General features: G+C 35.3%; 1 protein-coding gene and 1 long non-coding RNA gene across 15 annotated transcripts in view; one reads left to right on the forward strand and one right to left on the reverse strand.

The window, feature by feature from the left end:
- Positions 1-22,059, reverse strand: part of LOC107996518 (nephrin) — a 419,478-nt gene that overhangs the window by 145,121 nt on the left and 252,298 nt on the right. The window lies entirely within an intron of this gene.
- The window catches only part of LOC107996568 (uncharacterized), a 32,822-nt gene continuing 27,065 nt past the window's right edge, over positions 16,303-22,059 (forward strand). For 2 of the 4 annotated variants that reach the window (XR_009829618.1, XR_009829617.1), the window contains exons 1-4: positions 16,303-17,640; positions 17,730-18,490; positions 18,585-21,390; positions 21,573-21,696. This is a non-coding gene — a long non-coding RNA (uncharacterized LOC107996568). Of the gene's footprint in view, positions 17,641-17,729; positions 18,491-18,584; positions 21,697-22,059 lie in introns of all 4 variants that reach the window. The other 2 variants (XR_009829615.1, XR_009829616.1) reach the window with 1 other exon arrangement.

A 22,059-nucleotide genomic window follows, 5' to 3' on the forward strand; every position in this document is an offset into this window, starting at 1 on the left:
AGTTAAGGTATTGTTTAAATTTTCTTGCAAACTTAAATTTCTCAAAACTTTTTATAATTTTGTCAAACTTTGACAAATAAGTATTTTTATATTCGCAATCAAAGATACGTAGAACTACAAAGATACGTAAAAATTTTTCTCTATCATATTGAAAACGTCTCAATATTTTCCTTTCGTTCTCTCAAACACCCTTTAAACCATCTTTCACGGTATATTTATTCATCCGTGAGTCGTCTAAGACGTGTTAAAAGAAAAAAAAACGAGGGACAAGAAGAAAACGCTGGAAAATGCGGCCAGCCAAAGAGGATCAGCGAAAGAAATATCACGACGATTTTACTTTGCCACGTTCGAGTAAAAGAAACGTTCCCAATTGAGACACTGGTTGGCGATACTGGTGGAGTAACAACAAAGTCGAAAGGCACACGCCTAAAAATGGAAGTTTGGAGCCAGGTTGGGGGAAAAAAGCGGGGAAGATATCACGTAAGAACAAAGAGGAGAAACATAATGGAGAAAATCTATAGAAAGAGAGGGAGAGAGGAGTTACAACAAGGCCATACGAGCGTAAACCGTCACCGACGGAACAATAAAAAGGGCGAAGAACGGACAATAATCCGGCGATGGCGAGGATAGAAGTAAAAAGGAAAGTGTCCGAGTAAACTCGGAAGTGTTCGTCGGGTAAAACTGTTGGATACGGCGGAGTTAATCAGGGTGGGAGTGGTGTGGGTGGTTGTTGGGGGGCGAGAGGAAAAAAGCAATGGACGTCGGACGCATATCAGCCTTCGCTGAGGGAGGAGACTGTGTAATTACGAAAAAAATAAAAAGAGAAAAAGGCATAGAAAGGAGAATGTTTCGGGTCACACACGCAGATACAGATAGAAAGGGTCAACAGTAAACAGGAGAAAGAATAATGGGAAAGAGGATGTATATCAGAGAATCGAGAAGAATGAAATTTAAATAAGGAAGAGGGAGATTCAAAGATAATATGGAGAGAATGAAAGCTTAAAAGATCAAAAATTAAGAGACTAAAAATAGTGAGAGAATGAAAGAAAAATAGTTAAAGGGAATGAGATAAAAGAGAAAGACAGTGAGAGGGGAAGAAGTCAAAGATTGTAAAAGAAAAAAATAACTAAATATTGTGAAAAAGAGAGTCAAGAATGATGAGACAGAAAAATCAAAAGAAATAAGAGCAAGACGATAATAGAGAAAAAGATAACAGGCCAATAATATCATGTTACTACGTGGTTAAACAGGAAGAATTTGTTCTGACATTGGGTGGACAACGTTCGAATGAAAGAATCACGAGGTGGAAAACAACTTGCAATGGAAAAAAAACGAAAAAAGAAAAAGGAAGAGGAACAATGTTCCAACAATGACCCAAGCAAGATGTCGTATAAGAAGAAAAACAGATTTGCTTTATGGTGGAAATTGGTATCTGAGAGGACTTGGATCGAAGGAAAGTAGTGCAATGATAGATAACGATGAAAGATTGAGGACAAATAATGATAAGCACGAAGAGACGTTATAGTACGGAAAGTGACGTCTCCAAGGAACGCCTTGGTCACATTAAATATCAATCCCAATACGTGACACTAGGAAAAGCTTGTCTTCTTCTTTCTTTCTTTCGAGTTTTTATGCTTTCTCGAGGATCGTCCTTCTTCTCATGTAAGCTGGTTCAAAAATAGGTGGTCGAATTTTTGGTATTCCGCTTGTCTTTGGCATGAGAAGGTGTCGCCACGAAGAGGAATGCAGAAACGTTTCTTTTTAGAGGTTATAAATATTTCATTTCCTGCATAATGTTTTTTAAAAATCGTCGTATCATGGAGATAAATTTCGATCATTGGACGCCATTTCTCTTAGAGTTTCTTTCATATCTTAATATTATTCTTTGGCAATATCGTTCCAATTTTCCTAAGAATAAATTCCGATATGTAAATATTCCAAAAAAATTAATAATTTATGACTTCAGTTACTTCGTGCAAAACATCCTCCTTTTTTCGCTGCACTCGCAACCTTTAATCTCATTTTTTATTTCCAACCAAAACTAACGTAATAATAAAATATTTAAAAGACGCGATGCAAAGAAAATTTTACTTCCCCCCTTCTTCTGTTCGAGAGAGAGGAAAACAAAAACAAGAAAGGATGCTCTTCTCTCGTAAAAGGAAATAAGTAAATACAGGTTGGAACGTCGTAAACGCTTGACGGCAGGTATGAAAAGGGTGTGGATTTCTACGAGAATACAGAGAATAAAAATAAGCGCGACAGCGGCGGGGGTGGAAACGGTGAAGAGGGTAGTTAGGCGTGTATAGCTCGGCGTCTCAACGACGCCTTCGTCGCGTTAAGCGTTATTCGCAACGCCTACACGCCGGAAGGCCGTTCGATGCTCCTCGTGTTTACGCTGAAACGTTCTTCCGCCAGTGTGGAAGGAAAAAGGAGAGGGGAGAAAGAAAAAAAGAAGGAAGAAGCCTTTCACGAGCGGCGGGGTTGTAAAATATACGGTGGAGAGTGTGGGAGGATAAGAGGGTGGAACAAAACAAAACGACACGTTGGTGCGAAGAAGGAGAGGCGCTCGTTGGGGGAAAGTAATTTGGAGAAATGAAAAATAATATGGATATCGAGTGAGCTAGACGCGAGAGAGATACGAGAGGGAAAAAAATGTAATGAGGAACAGTGAGAAGATTGGAAGGGGTAGATAGCGAGGAACGAGAAAAATTTGATTCTTGGAATATCGAGGAAACAGGGGATGGAAGTAAAACGAGCGCGTAATTTCGAGAATAAATTTGATATGAGGAAAGGAACGGGTGATTTTTTTCTTTGAATTTTAAATTTTGGTTAAGTTTTAGTGTACAAATCCGAATTTTGCTCCAGGAAATTAATAATTTTTATAAATTTATTTATGAATGTGATGAAATTCTTGTTATATACGTTTTAATTATTATCATTTATTAATATATTTATGCTTTTTTAAAATGTATGGGAATAGTATTCTATATGAAATTTATAGTTGCAAATTTTATTCATTTATAAATTCATTTATTAAATTAACAAATCAACAAATTATGTAATATTATTCATTAATATTTTGCGATATTTAAATATTATTTATTCAAATGTTAACAGCTAATTGAAGCAGAAATATTAAAGCAAATATCAATATTTGGATTATTTAAATATTAAGTAAGAAAAAACCACATATGTTAATATTTATTTTATTTACTACAAATTCATGCATGTAGATACACAATTTCCACAAACAGTTGTTAACAGTTTGAGCATAATATTTATCAAAAAAACATTTACACAATTAAATCTTCGAAAACATATCATATTTTCCCCTATCAATTTACGATGGAAAAAGAAATTAATTTTATTACGTAATTACTTCATTCATTTATCTCTATCCAGAATACAAGATAACTAAGTATTCAGAGACTCGTAAAGGACAGTATATAATGTTAAGACACTATATCTCATGGTAACATCCCCTTTGACATGGTTCTTACATAACTTGCTGAACTTGCTTCTACACATGCTTTTCCCTTAACGATCCAACTACCCTAATCATACCACAGCATCAACCCTGTGTCAAACTCTAGATCAGCTAATAAAATAACAATAACACCAGCTACTGCAGGAACAAGTACTGTTTATCTTCGTCAATAGACAAGAAGGAGTCACTGATACAGTTGAACGTGTAATCAATACAAAAGATAAAAAAAAGCGCAAATTTACGAGCTGAATCCGACACTCTGTATACGCCATTGGACGTTAAATGGTAAAGTGGATGGGGTAGTGGAATCATGAGTTCGGGGACGAAAAAAGTTTTCGAAGTCGATTTTCCAAACGGGAGGAGACACGTGGCGCAAAAACTAAGATTGATCGAAGAAATAAAAGGGTGTGCGCGACTCTAGAAGGCAGATCTAGGGGGTAGTTAGACGAGGTAAAGGGTGGAGCTGGCAATTTATACGAATAACGAAACATCAGACTGTTCCGAAAATGTGAATATTCACGATTGATTGTGCAAAGAAAAGAAGTGAACAAATCGACGTGTGAATAAATTTTCCACAAGTAAGTACACACTTGTGGAATATAATCAACGATTTCGAATTCGAATAGACCCTATTATATAAAATTGAAAAAACTTTAAATCGTTGTAATTTAAAAGATAGTGATTTTCGATCAACGAGTCGAACGTCGTTAAAAGTGGGGAATTTTCCCTTTGAAACGCATTTTTATTTATGCCGATACGACTTCCGGTTCTCGAGATATCGCCACGTAAAGAAAGGGATAATTTCTGATCGTTTATTATCTCTATCCTTGTCTCGTGCTCGGACCTCTCGCTTCCACCTCGTGTCATTGACCTATCCCAAACTGTAGACAAATAACAGATTCCTGGTAGTTCGTATTTCTAAGAAATAATACATAATGTTGGTCGCTAAGTTGCGAATCCGTTCATCTCTCCAGCATTGTTTCAAGCGTTGATAATTTGAGTCTTTGTATCTCGGGAATCGATTGAGATATCGGGATAAAACAAAAAGTGATTTCAATAGCATGGTTTTCTCTATCTCCCCAATAAGTTTTGGTAAAATAATTTTTTTCCTTTGTGTTTTATTCATAAAGTGATTAGACATATACGTAATAAAGTGTAGCTTAGAGTGTTTAAATTATAATTAAATTGAAACTATGGTAGAATGATATAAGTTATTAATTTTCATCATGTTTCTGGAACGAGTATGAGATTTCCATTCAATATCGCCTGAAATTGAAACGGAAATACAGTTGTATCTTTAGATAGGTATAAACTAACCGGTCTGTGACCGGTTAATGCCTTCATTGCAAAGTTTCATGTAAAGCTAATTGCAATGGTTTATATTTGAATCTAGTCAGAGGCCAAGACTTTTCTCCCTGAATTATTCTAGCAGATTAAATTTGCTTTTGCCTCGTGATTCCGACGAAATAGAAGATCATAATTAGGCGTTTCTTTTTTTCATTTACTATATTTTTTTTGGGAAGAGATAGTTTCAGTTTAGATCAGTCGTGATTCTGAATAATTAAATTGGAATAGAGAAGTTTTTGGATAAATTAAAAAATTGTAGCCTTATTTGAAATAGAATATTATAAGGATATTCTTCACTTTATTATTATTATTTATTAAATTATAAAGAATTGGTATCTCGGCTTATAAAATAACTCGTTTAAGTTAATTTAATCTCAAATTCGAGTTATTTGCCACTCCTCTCGCTCGTGAATAATTACCTTGGAAGAAGGTTCAAGGAAAGGGGGCGCACAAGTTCTAAATCTTAATAGCATCAACGAAGTCACGTCCGTGTCGTAAATTTAATCCACGTGATAGTGGTAACATGTTCTGCGTTTGATATTTGAAATTTTTACAACATGGAAAACAGAAACTTCTTTTTACCACAGATACTACTACTATCATCTTTCTACCAAAATATCGTGTCCTTTATCACGATAGAATTGTAATTTTATATAAGCACTCGACTCATCAAAGAACCTCGATATCTTTCCATTTTCCGCCACGATGCACCGATTCCTGCAATATAGCTTCAATTATAGCGATAATTCGAAATTTTCCGTGTCGTCGAAAAGGAATGGCCCGTGTTCTTCTCATGTCAGAGGCCACGTTCGATTACGAGAACGGCCCGTGTGGGGGAACATCAGATACAAGCGAATTACCAATTCTTAACGCGACTCGACCACAGATGCCGACGCGTCCCTCGTGCGTATAACTGTCGTTGGCCACGACCTTTCTTCTCCTCCGTGTTGTTTCTCGTTTTTCCCTCTGATTCGATAACAGTGAAATTGAATCAGGGGCCAAGCGATAGAAGGGCCTATCGAATCCCTTTTATTTTCAGTTTACCCGATGCTTGTGCACAGCCCGATGGTCAGCCGATGGTAATCGACTCGAAAACTAACTGACCCTCCACGGATCCCCTCGAGCCTCGTTTAAAAAGTGCGAGCTCTATGACACGCGAGGTTTTATAAAACACGAGGAGAAACGAAGAGTGTACGCGCTTTTAACGTTCTCGTTACAATAGGCTTTCGTTAATTGGCCATATCTGGGTTATTTATTTACGGACAGATACATATATTTCTCCAAAATTCTACTATATAGTAAAAAAAAAAGGAAATAAATAAATCATTTGTTTAGATTCGACGTTATCCGATAAAACGGGTTTTATTAGAATTGAACGTATTATATTTTTCAGATATTTTGGTCTTCCTAAATCTTTCTTACGTTATATGTTATATATCTGTGCATTAAAATCAAGATATATTATTCTAACACCCATTTCATAGCCAAACAAATTCATCAAACCAATCCAAGTCCCTAGATCCGACGCAAGCCATTGCGCGCGATCGAGAAAGAAACTATACATCCGTAACCATACGACTCACTCGCCATCCATTATCTTCCCATTATATCCCATTTCTCGCCTCTCCATACACAGCAGAGTCAACAAGTCACAAATCCATCTATGGAGAGGACGTCCATCTCGGTTAGGTTGAACGTGATTAGTGTCTTCGTTTGTTCATCAAGCGCGCGCATTTCGAAGGTTGGCCGATCGCTGATCGGTCGAACAATGACGGCGTGATTAGGCGGGTCAGAGATGGCCAGGATCGTCGCGCGGCAACGATTCTTTTCTAATAATTGGGGGATGAATGACGGCCGTATGATATCCCCGCAGAAGCCTTCGAATCCGTTCAGACATATCTCATTCGAGGGAATTATGCAGTCTATTGTTGGTGGCAGCCAACCAACCGTCTCCCGCCGTCCAATCAAGCATGAATCATCCGGTTTCAGTTTCCTCCTGCATCTATTACCCAACGCTTGTCAGCCGACTAATTTGCCGGTTACCTCGCTCGCACTTACGATCGATCTGCACACATATTCCTATCATCGAGTGATAACATCAACGTCTTCGGATCAGAGAGAGATTACCTTTGCTTTCGTTTCTTATTCTTATGATTTGTGTATCGATTCTCGACAGAGTAAAGAACAGATGTGAAATACTTTTGAATTGTCTTGACAAGGATTGGGATTAAAATTTCATTTCACATTCACGCCTCGATTCGAGTAGATGCTAATCAAACAAGTAGCATAAATCGTTTACATGGAAAAATTAATTTATATACAGGGCACTTTTGAAAGATCAAAAGTTATTATATATACGGAAACATCGATCAGGAAGATCTACGCGGATTAGCCGATTTCGCGAAAATCGAATTTTGCACTTTTCGATTCGAATCCTTTCGTATCCTTCGATAATTCGATAAATTGTTCTATGTCCTCGAAACGGCGGCCGATGGTGAAATCGTGCATGCCGGACGAAAATCCGCGATTGAATAGGCCATAATTACGGGGACGGGGACGAATTAACCGGCGAATTAGCCCGGTGACAATCGTCGGATAATAGATAGGTCAGGTCGAATGATTCGCGGCTAATTGGACGGCATGAAATTTCGCGGCTGAGGGGGGGGCAAGGGGTGCGCGTGGGCGGATCTTCTTTTCGCGGTGGAAAATTGGTGATGGTGCGCGGCGTAACGGGTGCCACGCTCGGAAATTAACCTGGTCGATCGCGCGTAACGGGTTAATTTTATTAGACGGAGGAAAAAATTGAAAGGCCACCCCTTGTACAGGGACGGAGGGGAGGCAAATTGAAACGCGAGATATCGAGGGAGGGAGACGGACACGCTTTTTGGCCCGAGTAATTTCCTCTCTCTCCCATCCCCAACACTTAACGCCACGTATTTTTCATTAGGATAATGGGACCGGTGAATCGAGCGTGTTTATCGTTGCCTTTTAATTAGTTTCCGAATTAACGGAACGCGCTACCTTTTCGGTAAATAGGGAAGGGGGATACTTATCGCGCTTTCGATTCGTTTTTATTTTCTCTGGAATTCGAACGATGTAAAGCTGAGTTGAAATATTGTTAGCGATTGAATAGGATTTTTATATATATATATTATTTTTAACATTTCTTCCGTTTTCAAAGTGAATCGCGTTGCGTTAAAAAAATGTTGCGATAATTTAAATCTCGCAATTATTAAAATCATCATCGCAATTCTCGTCTCGATTCTCGGCCAACTATTCATAAACCGCGCGACCAGGGTTTCTTTCTTCCGTTGATCCTCAACTAGCGCGATTCCATCGAGAATCCTCTCTAAGAAGCGATGAAACTCGGAGGAGAAGAAAGAGGGACACGTCGTTCCACACCGGAAACTTGAGATTTGCATCGGGAGAATCCGATTCGATCGGTTATCTGACCTTTACCCCGACGAAAGAAAACGAGATAGAAAGAGAAGGGAAAAAGGAGAATAAAGAAAACATTCGTATCATTGAGCGAATAATAACCCTTAATCGCCAATCTTTACCGCGAGATTGCATTCCACGATAGCCACGAGCAAATCCATTTGAAAGGGAGGGAACAAGAGTGGCGAACGAGACGGATTTCGAATCAGGCAAATTTTCCCAAAGCTATTCGTGGATTGCGGCCATCGAGGGCAACTGAATGGCGTCGAAGAGCTTCCTTAAGAAGTCCCGTTCAATCAACTTTTCTTCGGTTATACTCCCGAGTGTTCGAGCGAGAAACTCGCCGCCTTCGTGGCCGAGCCATAATCCATCCCCTTTTGGGGAGGGGGGACTGTAAAGCGAGTTGATGTACTCGTAATCCTTCCTTGCTTCTTCTTTTCTTCCTAGAGCAGGGATTCCAACCTTTTCTTCCCGTTTCTGCTACTGTTTGCACGTTGCTTTCATTGATGTCTGTAAACGTCTGTCTTGGCAGTTTTTAAGGAAGGAGAATGAGAAAGGGAACGGATCGAGGTAATGAAAAGTTAAATATGCAAGAGCGTAAGTAATTACGAGACTGAGTGATCTAAGTGATCGTTCGTTGTTTTTTTTATCGAAATTTAAACGAAAGGAATTATATTGATGTTTTACTTTTCAGTTGTACCAGATATTGAAAGATCGTGAGAATTGATCGAATGTAATACGTGAATTTAAATTAACGATTATAAATTCATTCTACTTTTACGATTAATCTCAAACCTGTTCATCTAATCGAATCTGGATGTTCAATAAGGAAGAAGGAAAAGAGGGAAAATTTTTAAAATCGTTTAAATCGAAATTCTTTCAAAGATCTCCGATTCCGGTTTTTAGTTCTCTCATTGTGCCAGCCTCCATCAAAATTCTCCGAACTTTCCGTTGGGAACGCGGTTAGGAAACGGGTTCTGATTCGTCTAATGAAAGTTCTAGGAGCCGTTTCCTCCGCGACAACGTCCAACTTCCGCTCCCGTCTCCTCTTTTATTTCTCTCTGGCCCACTGGAATTTTTTCCGTCAAGGACTCTCGCGTCTTCTTTGACATCGTAATTGCGTTCAACGTGCCACGATCCATCCCCCTCCTTGTAACACGGGAATGAGAAATTACGGGGAAACTTCGGTTTAATCCTCTGATCTCGGGCTCCCTGATATTTTGCATTCGAACGTGCAATTACGGCGGAACCGGTAGTCAGATGTCTGCAACGTGTTATGAGCGCGCCATTTTGGACTTGATTTCAGTTTTTTTTTTCCATAGGATACATACATTTAGTTATTATCATCGCAACTTTCTCTTTTCTTGTTGGTATAGCAGATAGTGTAATTTTGATTCGATGTATTTAGTTCCTTTTTCTTCCTGTTTGTCGAGATTGTATTTCGTGACATCATCTGTCATTCTTTATATATGTTTAATATTTATTCTTTTGATATTTTTAAATATCATTAATTGATGTGAAAAGATTAGTTTTGGGTCATTTTACGTCTCATTTTTGTAATTTCTATTTATCTCTTTCGATTTTATAGGTTTTTGTCATGCAATTATTTAAGTATCCATAATCAACATCTCTTCAATCGAATTTTTTATTACTTTGAAATTTCAAAAAGTATTTTAATCTTTGAAATTTTAAATCGTTGCAAATCATACACCAAATACAGAATATTCATCCGTTTCGTTCACAATTATGTATTCACATTACATTATCTTTTATCCAAAATTATCTTGATCATTCTTTAACATCGAACTTTCCAAAATATCGAATTACATTCATAAACGATCTTTTCAAAGTATTTTCAATTTATTTACTCAAAAGAGTTCTGTCAAAAAAGAATCATGAATATTCATGATCGATCATCAGGATTGATTTTAAGAGGGATTTTAAGAGCAATTTCGATAATAGTGAGATATGACGGCTTATGAGGGCGTGTTGAATAGGTAAACGATAAAACATGCATTGATGATCTTGCATTGATCGACTGGATAGAGAATCGATCGATTCAAAGGAACACACGCGGAATATCTGTGGTTAACCATGATTCGATGGCGGCCGCGTGAACGCTGTTTCGGCCGCGATTTAAGGAGGATTTGCATAATGAGGTATTCGTGTCGCGCGTCCCGTGTCACGTACCCATGATGATGAAACAGGATCAGCTTTCTCTGAGATTTTTCACCGCTACCTGTCGATTGATTTTGTTCGTTTTGAATAATTGGATTTTCCTCGATATCCATTAAATCATCGCATATGAAATTCTTTGGAATCTGATGGTTATTCAGATAATGTTTATTGTACAAAATAACTCATAACGATTTATATTTTCTTTTTTCTTTTTTTTAAATGTAATTTTAAAACTTAAGTTTTTATATTTTATGATAAATGTTATTTATTTTCGATACATTGCATAATATATATTTTCTTTTTAATTTTGATTCATTAAATTCATCGAAAATTCATTGGATATATTGAAAATTTATTAAACGTTAATGAATTGTCACACGTTCCGTTCGAATAGAAAATTTATCATTATTCAAAATTCGTGCAATTATTAAAAGCGTGCAATTTTCAATCTCTAAACGTTCGACGATTTATAAAACATTATGTCATCCAGGTATTTAAATAATAATTCGACTGGAAAAAGAGAAAAATAAATTGAATTTTAATTTTAATTCGTCATTCGTGCAAATCGAGCTATGCTAATCGATGATAAAGCGATAAACTAGCACTGCCTCTTGATCGATACTGACTTTTATGATAGATGTTCAATTAATAATTTTTTGATTTTATAAAATATTAATTAAAACGAAAGGATGTATTTTCTTCATTACAGTGGATTTATTTTAATTTATAAAACTGAAAGCGAAACATCAAACAGAATTAAAAACGATCGATATTATTCGTTTTTGTTGATTCCACTGATTTCTTTACTAATTTATCGATTTATTAATAAAAAAAGAAACGAATTAAATTTGTATTTTTTATGGAAAACTTAATTCTTCGATTTAAAAATAAACTTTGATACGGTATAAAATTCATAATACGCGTGAATTCATAATTACTTTTAAGGCTTTTAAATTTTTAATGTAATTATATGTAATATTATGTTCCTAATTTTGAATATGGGAAATAATGAATGAGGTAATTGTAAAAGCTTATAATGCGATCGAATGCTAAAATTGGGTTAAAAGGAGTGTTAAATATCTACGTGATATAACATAATTTCGCCATATAAAATTTGAATTTCATTTAAAATAAATAAACTTGAAATAGTAATGATATAAATAATATAAAAATATTCATCTATATAACAGAATAATTTTATTACTCAACATTTTGTAAAGTTAATGAATATTTCGTTTTAATTAATAATTCGTTTAGATATAATGATCTATAATTTTGGAAGAAAATTACTTTTTATATAGTAACATGGTTCGTAAATGAATTAGTATCGATCGTGAGAAGATTAATTTTCTTTAAATCTAAAAATAATATCCATCTTATATATTTTTTCATTTATTTTATTATATTTATCAATCGAATATATGTTAACAAAAATTTGCAATAAATAAAAATAATTAATAATAATAATAAAATAATAATTAATAATAACAATAAAAAAGTGACTGTGGTGATTCGATAAAAATTTGTCGTTCGAATGTTTAATCCGTAACTGTGTCGATTGATAAACCATAATATACGAGGTTTGAATATAAACATTGAGTCAGGAATAGAAATCGGGGAAAGTATAAACAAATATCGACCGACAGAGGAACGACATAAATTGAAAACAAAACTCGTCAGTCTGTTAACAGATTTCGACGCGTAAAGTCGATTTTCGATCGCTCGTTTTTCGTTTATTTCATTCTTTAATTCATGAGAAATTTTATTTAACTTTATCGAGGCAATTAAAAAACGGAATTAAACCGATAACAATTTTTAATATATCTGTATAAAAAATTTCTCGATGCTTGTAGTCGATGAATAATTAGTCTAATATTAACCTAATATTTTTTTCTCATTTTTATTGTATCGTTTTTTTTGAAATTGATTATTTAAAAATTAATTGTTTTATTATTTATTTGATTAATATTGGTTTTAAGATTTATGAAATAATCCTGTAATATCGAGGATCTTCATATCAGAAAACAGGAAGCAATAATAAAAAAGGAATCGAGGAAATTCCATGGTGTAAGATGTGACGACCCCGGATCAGGGGTCGCCATCCACGGATTCGAATCGTTTACACCAAGTGGTGAGTTTCTTACCTATTCTGTAATATTTTATACCGTATTTTTTTATATCAACACTCAAAATTTTCAGTTCCTTTTAATAAAAATCCGAGTGAAGAACATATGTATAACGAAGAACATAAATAGAACAACAAATATACCAAATAACAATTATAGGAAGATAAAAAAATATTTTATCAATTAAACGAGTAAATAGCGATTCAAACAACGAAATTAATCGAAATCTAAATCTCAGTATCAAACTTTCCAAGAGAGAAACTTCAAGAATCACGGAAAACCACGTATCGAAAGATCATGGTAACGATCCAATTCCGCCTAATCAAAAGGATCATCGACGTTATGCAAAACCTAATCTGACCCAGTAGTAGATTCTCCAAAATACCAAGTTCTTCGTACTTTGCTAAACTTCAACATCGCGTTCGATTCCATTCGAAATCTCGCTCCTCGTCGCAGAAACTTGCCGGCGGCTGTTCGTTAAACGCAATATTAGCAGAGATCGAGTCTCGATCCAGCTCGTGCACGCTCGTATGCTCGCGAGGAGGAAGTCTCGCGCGGAATAAGCCATTTTGCCGACGTTGACGTGGCTCGTGCGCGGTTTAATAAAGATGAGCTTATGAAAATTTATGGCGCGCCCTTCTATTGGCTCGGCAATTTGAACGTGATGATTTGTTTTATTCATGAGCGATCGTTTCAGATTGTCCTAGCTTCTTCGTGCGCCGTCTCTTGGTTAAATAAGAAACGGGAGGACGAATTCGGAACGAGGACGAGGAATCAGCATGAGGAATAAAATTATCACATGGTTGGTCGTGTGATGTGGATTCAAAGGGTGTAAGGAGTCGTAAGTGATGTTTGTTTCGATCGTGGTTTCATTGGTTGATTCAGAGATAATGATCTTTTCTTTCAAAAATTTCAGATTAAGATATTATCATCAGTATATAGAAAATCTTTTCGTGTAAGATTTGTAGAAGTGAAATTAGTATTGATATTTTTTAATAGTGATTGGTGTTAATTTTAAATTTTTGGACAGTGTATATCTTTTGTGAAAAATTAGACAGGAGTTTATTTTTGAATACTTATGAAGTTTTTATTTAGCTTTTACAATGAGACCAAATGTATAAAATTGTCTCGTTCGAATAATTATGAATGAAACTATATAGTACTCAGAAATTAAAGAGGAATTAATTGAATATTAAAAATGTAACAAATATTGAAATATGGAATAATATTTCGAATGAAATTTATTTATTTTCATTATTATTAAGATTATAAGTAGTAAATGATTCTAAATTTATTCGAGCGTGTCCTGGAAAATCACTCGTAATATTTTCACGAGCTTGATTTTAATTTAACTAATTATGTTACTCGAATATTACTTGAAACATATTATTTACATTATTGAATATCAGATCGTGTACTTCTCAAATTTCTCATTATTTTATTACGAAAAATAATTACAATACACAGAATAACAGTCAAGTAAACTTATAAAATTTTCCCAAATATCGTTATTTATATAAATGAAATATCAAATTAAGATCAGGAAGTAAAGTATTTAATTCATTATTCAACGAAAAATATTTATATAAAATTAATCATACTTCGGTCGGTATTTTATTTTATATACGAGCAATTGACTATTTCGAATTTTTACAAATCTAAAATAATAATAAAATCAATTATTCATTAAGAGAAGTAAAATGATACAAATTGTTTTCATTAAATTACACTTTTCAAAATAATATTTTATCTACCTGATAAAATAAATTATTTAAACAATTATATCATGATAATAGGTAATATCATTTGATCAATTCAATGTATCGATCAATTATATCGATATTTTTCTGATTCAGAATACGTACGTTTCACGTCTAAAAATAAAAATTGAAAATTTTTCCGATACTTCTCTCATAAAATAACACCTCTCCCTCTTTAAACTCGAAGAGGAAAAATGATTGGAAGATTACGAGCCCGAAGAATTTAAAGAGTGTCGATTCGATCCGCTTGAAAATTCGATGCGTTGAAGAGCATGATCCGAAATTAAACTAATTCTAAAATTCTTCGATGTCGTCGGATTTCCATCCGCCTCTTGAAATATTAAACCGTTCCGTGTTTCTAACGGCGCCCCATCAATCCCCGAATCACCATCGTTTTCCCCGGGAATCGTATTAAATCGACGCCAGACAACGTTTCGGCAAAAATTAATAAGCACTTTCTGACGAATTTATGGCCTCGATTAATCCGGACGTCGATTGCCATCCTGCTATATTCTTTTTTTCTCCCCTCCTCCTTGATTCTCTCGTTTCAACGCGAATTGTTTTTTGCTTTAAAATCGATGGTTGTTCGAAATATCGGACTTATTAGACTTTTAATAAATCAAACGTTGTAGGAGTTGTTTTTCCTGTGATGTAAGTGAATTGGCCATATATTGATTTTTACTTAAATCGAGAGAATTTCGGATATTTTCGGGAAGGCATCATTGAGATGGAAAAATTTTTTTTTTTCGCAAAGAATATAAAAAAATAACGTGTAAAATCCTTTTTTAATTATAATATAACGCGTTTTAAAGATTTGAAATGGACATTTTAGAGATTATTAATATAATTGTGGATTTCCTGGTTTTCGAAATTCGTTCTCGATTATGAGTTACACAAGCAAATAATTTACATCATTAATTTATAAAATTCTTACGATCGCCACAAGAATTGGGGAGAAAGGGATTACAAATTATCCAGCCAGTTCCCTCACGCGGCCTACTTCTCGAAAATTTATAGATTAAATCCTTTGGATCGTGAATTTCGCAGCCACGAAAATCGAACACGTAATTTATGCGGCAATGGACCGGCGACGATCACTTTCCAGGCCTGGAACTTTAATGGAACCTCCCCGCGACTTCGGCTCCTCCGCTAACCAATGATGATACTACCATCCGGAATGAATTTCGTAATTTCATAATTCTAATTTGTTTCTAAGATTCTCACGTATACAACTTATTTTATAGAAAGAAAAGGATCTTCTGAAACTTTTAAACTTGTCTATAACAACTTGTATGGACGAGAGTGTAAGCGTGCTACTTTAAGAGAGGGGAAAAAAAAAAAGGATAACAAGAAGATAGAAGAAAAACTTATAAATTCGCAGACCGAGGACAGTAACTCGAGAGGGTGGAGGGCTGTGGAAAGCTGCAAGTATCCGAGAGGGCACATCCATCCGTGGTAATTAGTCTCGTTGCGTCTATGGCACGCTTCGCCCGGCACGGCCACCCTACTTACAGCTTCTCTGGCCGTGTGTCCGATTTAATAAAGCTACGATTTTACCGAGGGTTTGGGTGTAGACAATGGCGGAACGAGGGGCGACAAAAGGCCAAGTCCCGATGAAACTTTCCCTGTTCCCTGTGGAGGGGATGTAACTGCCTCGAAAGTCTGAGAAGTCTACGGGGATGCGTGATAATTTGCACCCTCGAAGAGGCTCGAGACTCCGAAGTGATCGACGAGAAAGAATAGTGGAGGAAAATTGTGGATTGTGGTTCAGATTTTACGGTTCAGTGACTCGGGATTCTGGATGCTGGATCCAGATTTGAAATTCGGATGGGATTATTGAGATGGATTGGGAAAGTTTCGCGAAGGAATTGTAGGTGGGTATCGGTTAATAATTAATGTTGCGAAGGATTGGGGAAATTTTGGATTGTATTTGTGGATATATTCGTTTTAAAATTTAGAGATCGAAAGTGTTTGAAATCATCGCGGTAGAATGTTTATCGTGCCGATTAATATTGCATCGCGTGTAACATCATCAAATATAAAATGGAATTATTATTCTGTTTATCTAGTTCAAGTTCTCACGCTTGAAAACACGTCCACCAGTACAATATAATTCCTAAACAAACAGTTTCCCAAACAATACGTTTTCAATCTTTATTATCGTAAACTCGCGTACTATTCCTATCTGCGGCAGTTAAGTCTCTGACCAATTTTTTTCAAAAAAAAAAAAAAAAAAAAAAAAAGTTTTTCGTATACACATATGCGTGTATATAGCAATATCCTGCGTTCTCCGGAATTTTCATTTCCCAATTTATGAGGAAAATCGTGAGATCGAGCTAAAAAGTCACATTCCATGATGGATATCGATACATTCAATCATTATATTATTGTTATTCTACTTTTTTCAAAATTATTGTATAAGATTAGTGTTCGATGTCGCGATACGTCGTCAGAATTTTGTTAAAATTTTTATTCAAGAAGCAATACGCGAATATAAGTATACGAAAAAAATCTAAAACGAAGGGATCCTAATTTGCGATTAGATTTGCAATTAGATCTAAACGAATTTTCGTTTTTCTTTTTTTTTATCGTGTCCCTTTGAAAACGCGGAACGACGAAAGTGTTTCTTTTCTTCCGTTTCGTTCGATCTCTCATTGAAATTCCGGTGCGGAAGGATCGTACGCGAATCGAAAAATCATTTGGAACGTTCGACGACGTAGGATATCGTTTTCTAGGACGTTTTACAATAGCTATGTATAGAACTCTACTGTATTTCTATATTTCCGAACACGGACGGAATTCTCTTAAAAACTGTTTCGTGCATGGTGAAAATATTTCGCGCAATGGATGTAGAAATGGGTGCGAATCATGTGTTGCAAAGGGCGGGATTCGATGACTCGAGATGATATGGAAGCGAGGAGAATAAAAAAGAAAGAGTGTATTTCCGAGATAAAATTGAATTCCATGGATAAATTTGATATTCATGATCTCTTAAGCTTCGACCTTTATTTTACTATTGTTATAAATCAGTTAAAATTCGAAACAACGAGTTGATTTTTGAAAGAAGAAATATTATAGGTAAATTTACAATATCTATAGTTCTATTATAGTTTACATTTTTCTATCTGTATTATTATAGATCAATTAGATATTTTAAAAATAAGTAGAATTGGATTTTAAGGAAAGCTTATATAGTAAAAATTGATTTAGAACATCAATGCATGAATTCAAAAAAATTTCTAATATATGTTAAAAATAAATAATTTATTAATAAGAAATCAAAGATACCTCAAATAAATGATACGTAAGTATTATCGATTCAATTTTATTGAATTTTATTGAAATATATAAATCATGTAAAATAAAACGATTAAAATTTTAAAATATTTCCAGGTTCGGATCTCATTTCTGGGATAGACTCGTTTAAGTCAGAAATAGAGGGTTCGAGGTACGATTTATATTTTCTAATCTGCCACGCCGGAACCTTACAACTATCTCGTTCATGTGAATTACAACGCACGATAGTATTTCACGCGGTGGCTCGCGTGACCGGAATTGGGGATTACGCGGGATTAAATGGTGTTCCAGGCACTCGATGATTGTTTGCATTGCGTCCCTCGCGAGATCCCAGCTTCCGGAATTGTTTATTTCTTCCTGTAATCGATTTCATCCATTCAGGTACCCATCCCCCATCGATTTTGGATTTTTCAAATCCTGTATGTAGGGTATGTAAATCCGGTATGTTTCGATAGGCTTAGTTGGATTTATCGTATACTGATAATTTGTTATCCCAGTATTTCAAAGAGAATAATAAGGAAAGAGATTCGAACGAATGTGATTATGAAAATTTTGAAAATTAATGCATTGGCGAGAAATCGAAAGTAACGAATTGAAATAATTTTTTTATTTCAAAATTAAATTATTTCGGTTGCTTACAAATGATTCTTTAATCGCATCTGTGATATATATTGCTTTACAAAATTTCAATTTTAAAGAATGTTTATGTTTCAGAGAAAATTTAATATCGTCTTAAAGTTTCAATACCTTTTAACAATTTGAATGCAATTTCCTTTAAGATCAAATGTATCCTGTAATATAATTTCATATAATTTTTAATCATATTTCCAAAGTATAGATATATTTTCAAAGGATATGTAAGTAAATCACAATTGTGTGTGAGAGGATGTTTTAAGTTCGTTTCAAAGAGACAGTGATTGCTAATGATCATGATCTTCTTTTTCTTTTCAGATTTTCCTTTTAATGATGAGTGCAATAAACTATAACAACGTAAGGCGAATTACTGTTAGACGCGTTGGAAATTTAATGTAATAGTACTTTGAGATTGGAGGAAATTGCTTTTATAAATGATATTTACATGAGAAAGGATACGACTTTCTTAAAGAACGGGTATAGAATTGTAATATATGACTGAAATTCGAAGAAATTAATTGTTATATTATGCAGATAGGAAATAGAGATTAAAGATTATTAAATTATAGTGTGACATGTAAATGACTTTGATCAAGCGGATTTTTCTGGTTTAACGTGAGATTAATCGTTGCACGTGTCGTAAGTTGTATAATTTTTAAACAATTTTTCGAGGAAATTTATGCACGATAATAAATATATTAGATTTTATTCGATGCAAAATATTCCTTCAATTTCCATTTTAAAAAAAAAATTTATAGTACTTTGTACGATGGTTGCATGCTACCGAATGTTTAATCGTTATTAACTATCGATAAAAAATTTCTTATCCTTGCAGGGTAATAATTACCCAAGCTTAATTCAAATCTAATGTTAACCAACAAAGTAGCAATCGTGCGTAGTGCAACTATTACTATTACCTCGCAAACTCGAAGTTATGATATAAACCAATAATTACTATAAAATCCAATCTAGCATGCATGCAATGCATCGTTCATTATTCTAATATATATTCTAACGGTGAGCAATATCTAACGTAGGTGCAAAATTTCACCGTGCTAAGTTTCAAAGCGTTGGATGATTTATGGTTACGAGAATTTTACTAAAATGCACTTGTAGAACGTTACTTGTCTCGTTAATAATTTTTTTGACACGGCATAAACGACCCTTATCTTAACTTCACAATATAACGAGATCCATCTTCGAAGAGTATCTGATCCTATAATTTAAAAATGCTATGAAAAGGAATTAGAATTATCAAAGTTAATTTTAACCATAAACCATTTTCATTAGCACCGTAAGTAAAGTTCTTGGAAAAATTTCCAAGCGAAGGTTTCATCCATTGAATTCCAAAATTCAAAAGAAAAGAAATTCTCATATATATCACATCGATAAAACGAACACGTATTTCTTTTCAGAACCGTGCCATAACCTACGATTCAAAATTCCCGCCATACATTCGACTTAATCGCGTCCAACAAACGAATTAATCCCTTCCGCTACTCTTTACGACTCGATGCTTCTAAATTACAAGAATCTCAGGATTAAACGGTGCAACTTACACGGCACGGTTAATTAAACGACGCGTTTTATCGTCCGAATAGAATCGTCTCCCTGCCGCGTCTCGGACCAATCCTCCCATTCTTATGCAAAACTCGCGCGATCGAGCCGATCGATCGATACGATCGTTAACGAAATATCGGTACGAAACCTCAAAAAAAAAAAGGCTTGGTCTGTAATTCATAAAGGAGCCGAAACTTGGCCCGGTTAATTCAGAAATTACCCTGCCTCGTGTAATTACAAACTGAGTGTCCAGTGTATCCGGCTTTATTATCCTAATTTACGCGCGACTGGCGGATCCTTATTGCGCAATTAGGCAACGTGATACCAGGATGAATTTACGAGGGAAGTGGAGGGAAAGAGATGATTGAATGGCGGTAATTGATATAGAGTGATGAAGGGTGGAGAATTTCGTTGGAATTTTTATTATTTTTCCTTCTCTGTGATTTCTTCCCTCGTGATCTTATTTTTATTACTTTTCTGTACTTTTGCGAGGAATAAGATCCTTTTCAGTAATGAATATACGTTTGACGTTTCACTTTTTTTAAGAATTAAATATTGTAAATTTCTAGGTTTAAAAATTACCACGTAATCTTCGTGGTAAGTATACGAGGTATGCAAAATATTTTACATTGAAACTTTTACTTATCGTAGTTTATTTGCATGCAGTCATTAGTTCGTGTTTAGAATTTTTTATAGCCTTTATACATAATTTTCAACGATTTCAGGTTCTTGGAAATGATCAAAACATCGTTTACCAGAACGATTTAATGACTTGCCGGAGGGTTAATGATATAACCATAATAAGGAACGATAATAAGCGTCGAATCCAAGCAGGAAGTTGCTCGGTGTATTAACTACTAAGGATAAGCTTTAACTCCTCGTGTATTCTCGCCCACTTCTCTCGGAGTTATTCGATAATTTTTAAAACATTATCCCACGATTTCTCGAGTAAACCGATAAAATTCGCCTTCGAAATATCCACGTATTGAATCAATCTCTCCTCCATCGCGACAGGCCTCGAACCGGCTTTCCCTCGAATCCAACTGGCCGGTGCAAAGGGAACAAGAGAAAATTTGCAAGTATCGGTGCTCACCATCGAATATCCAGCGGCCTATCTCAAGGAGAATCGCTCATAAATATTTATCCGGGCGGTATTATCGCGAATACAGGCCTGGCCTCTCCTCCAGGCCTGTCCAAGCGTTCAAATCTCCGGAAGTCGGGCATCGATCCGGCCTTGATGCACTCGCGGATCGGTTGATCCGGTCGGCTTAGCAGTGTGCTTGTTCAGTTTTCACGAGACTCAAAGCGAGAGGAATCGGGACTTCGCGTTAATCCTCTCCCTCTCCCAGTCAACTCTGTATAATCTTAACTAACGAGAAAGCGCCGGGGTTGGAGTAACACGCCGGCGAACCTGTGAAGCCCTGCTCTGTCAAGGGATCGCCACGTTTCCACGACTCCTTTTTACGAAGCCACGCGGAAGGATTAACGTCAGGGTGATTTTCAACGTGGTTGTTGCTCTAATGCCGGGACGAGACAGACGTGCGTTCGTCCTGCTTTTTTCTTGGTACATTTTTATGATTGAGGAATCGAGGAAGATTGATTTTTAATTATTAATTAATGATTATATAATTATAAAGATATTATTAAGTTTCTGTGTGAATAGCGATTAATAATAATTTGGTAAAGTAGTAATATATTTCAAGTAATCTAGTAATGATTTAGTAATTCCTGTCGTTTCATTTTCAGATTCATTTTATTTGGAAGGGGAATAGAAAATTTGGAAAGAATAATTAACTTAGAATAAACAACTATCATTTATCTGAATTGAAATCATATTTCTTTTCATAAATCCACGTAATATCTTCCAGAAGTAAGTAAAGTAAAAATAAAAGGAAATAATCTAAGAAACAAATTGATACAAGAATATGTAAATTCTTGGTGAGGAAATTAATTCATCTCTATCTTTCCATTCGATTCCAAATCTCTCCTCGAATGCATAGTTCGAAGTTCGATAATTCGAGTCACGAACCGCCTCGAATCCACCATCCCTAAAAATCCCTTCGAGAAACCTCGATCTCCGCCCAGGAACCGCAATTTCTCAATCTCGATTGTCCAAAAATCCCCGCTTGAAAGTAGCTACAAATTTTCATCGTGTACAGAAAAATTCCCCTCCTCCCAACCGGGCCATTCACTGTACATTTCCCCCTCCAATATGCTTGGAGGCAACATTTGT

The sequence above is a fragment of the Apis cerana genome, linkage group LG5 (assembly GCF_029169275.1).
Source record: "Apis cerana isolate GH-2021 linkage group LG5, AcerK_1.0, whole genome shotgun sequence".
Lineage (NCBI taxonomy): Eukaryota > Metazoa > Arthropoda > Insecta > Hymenoptera > Apidae > Apis > Apis cerana.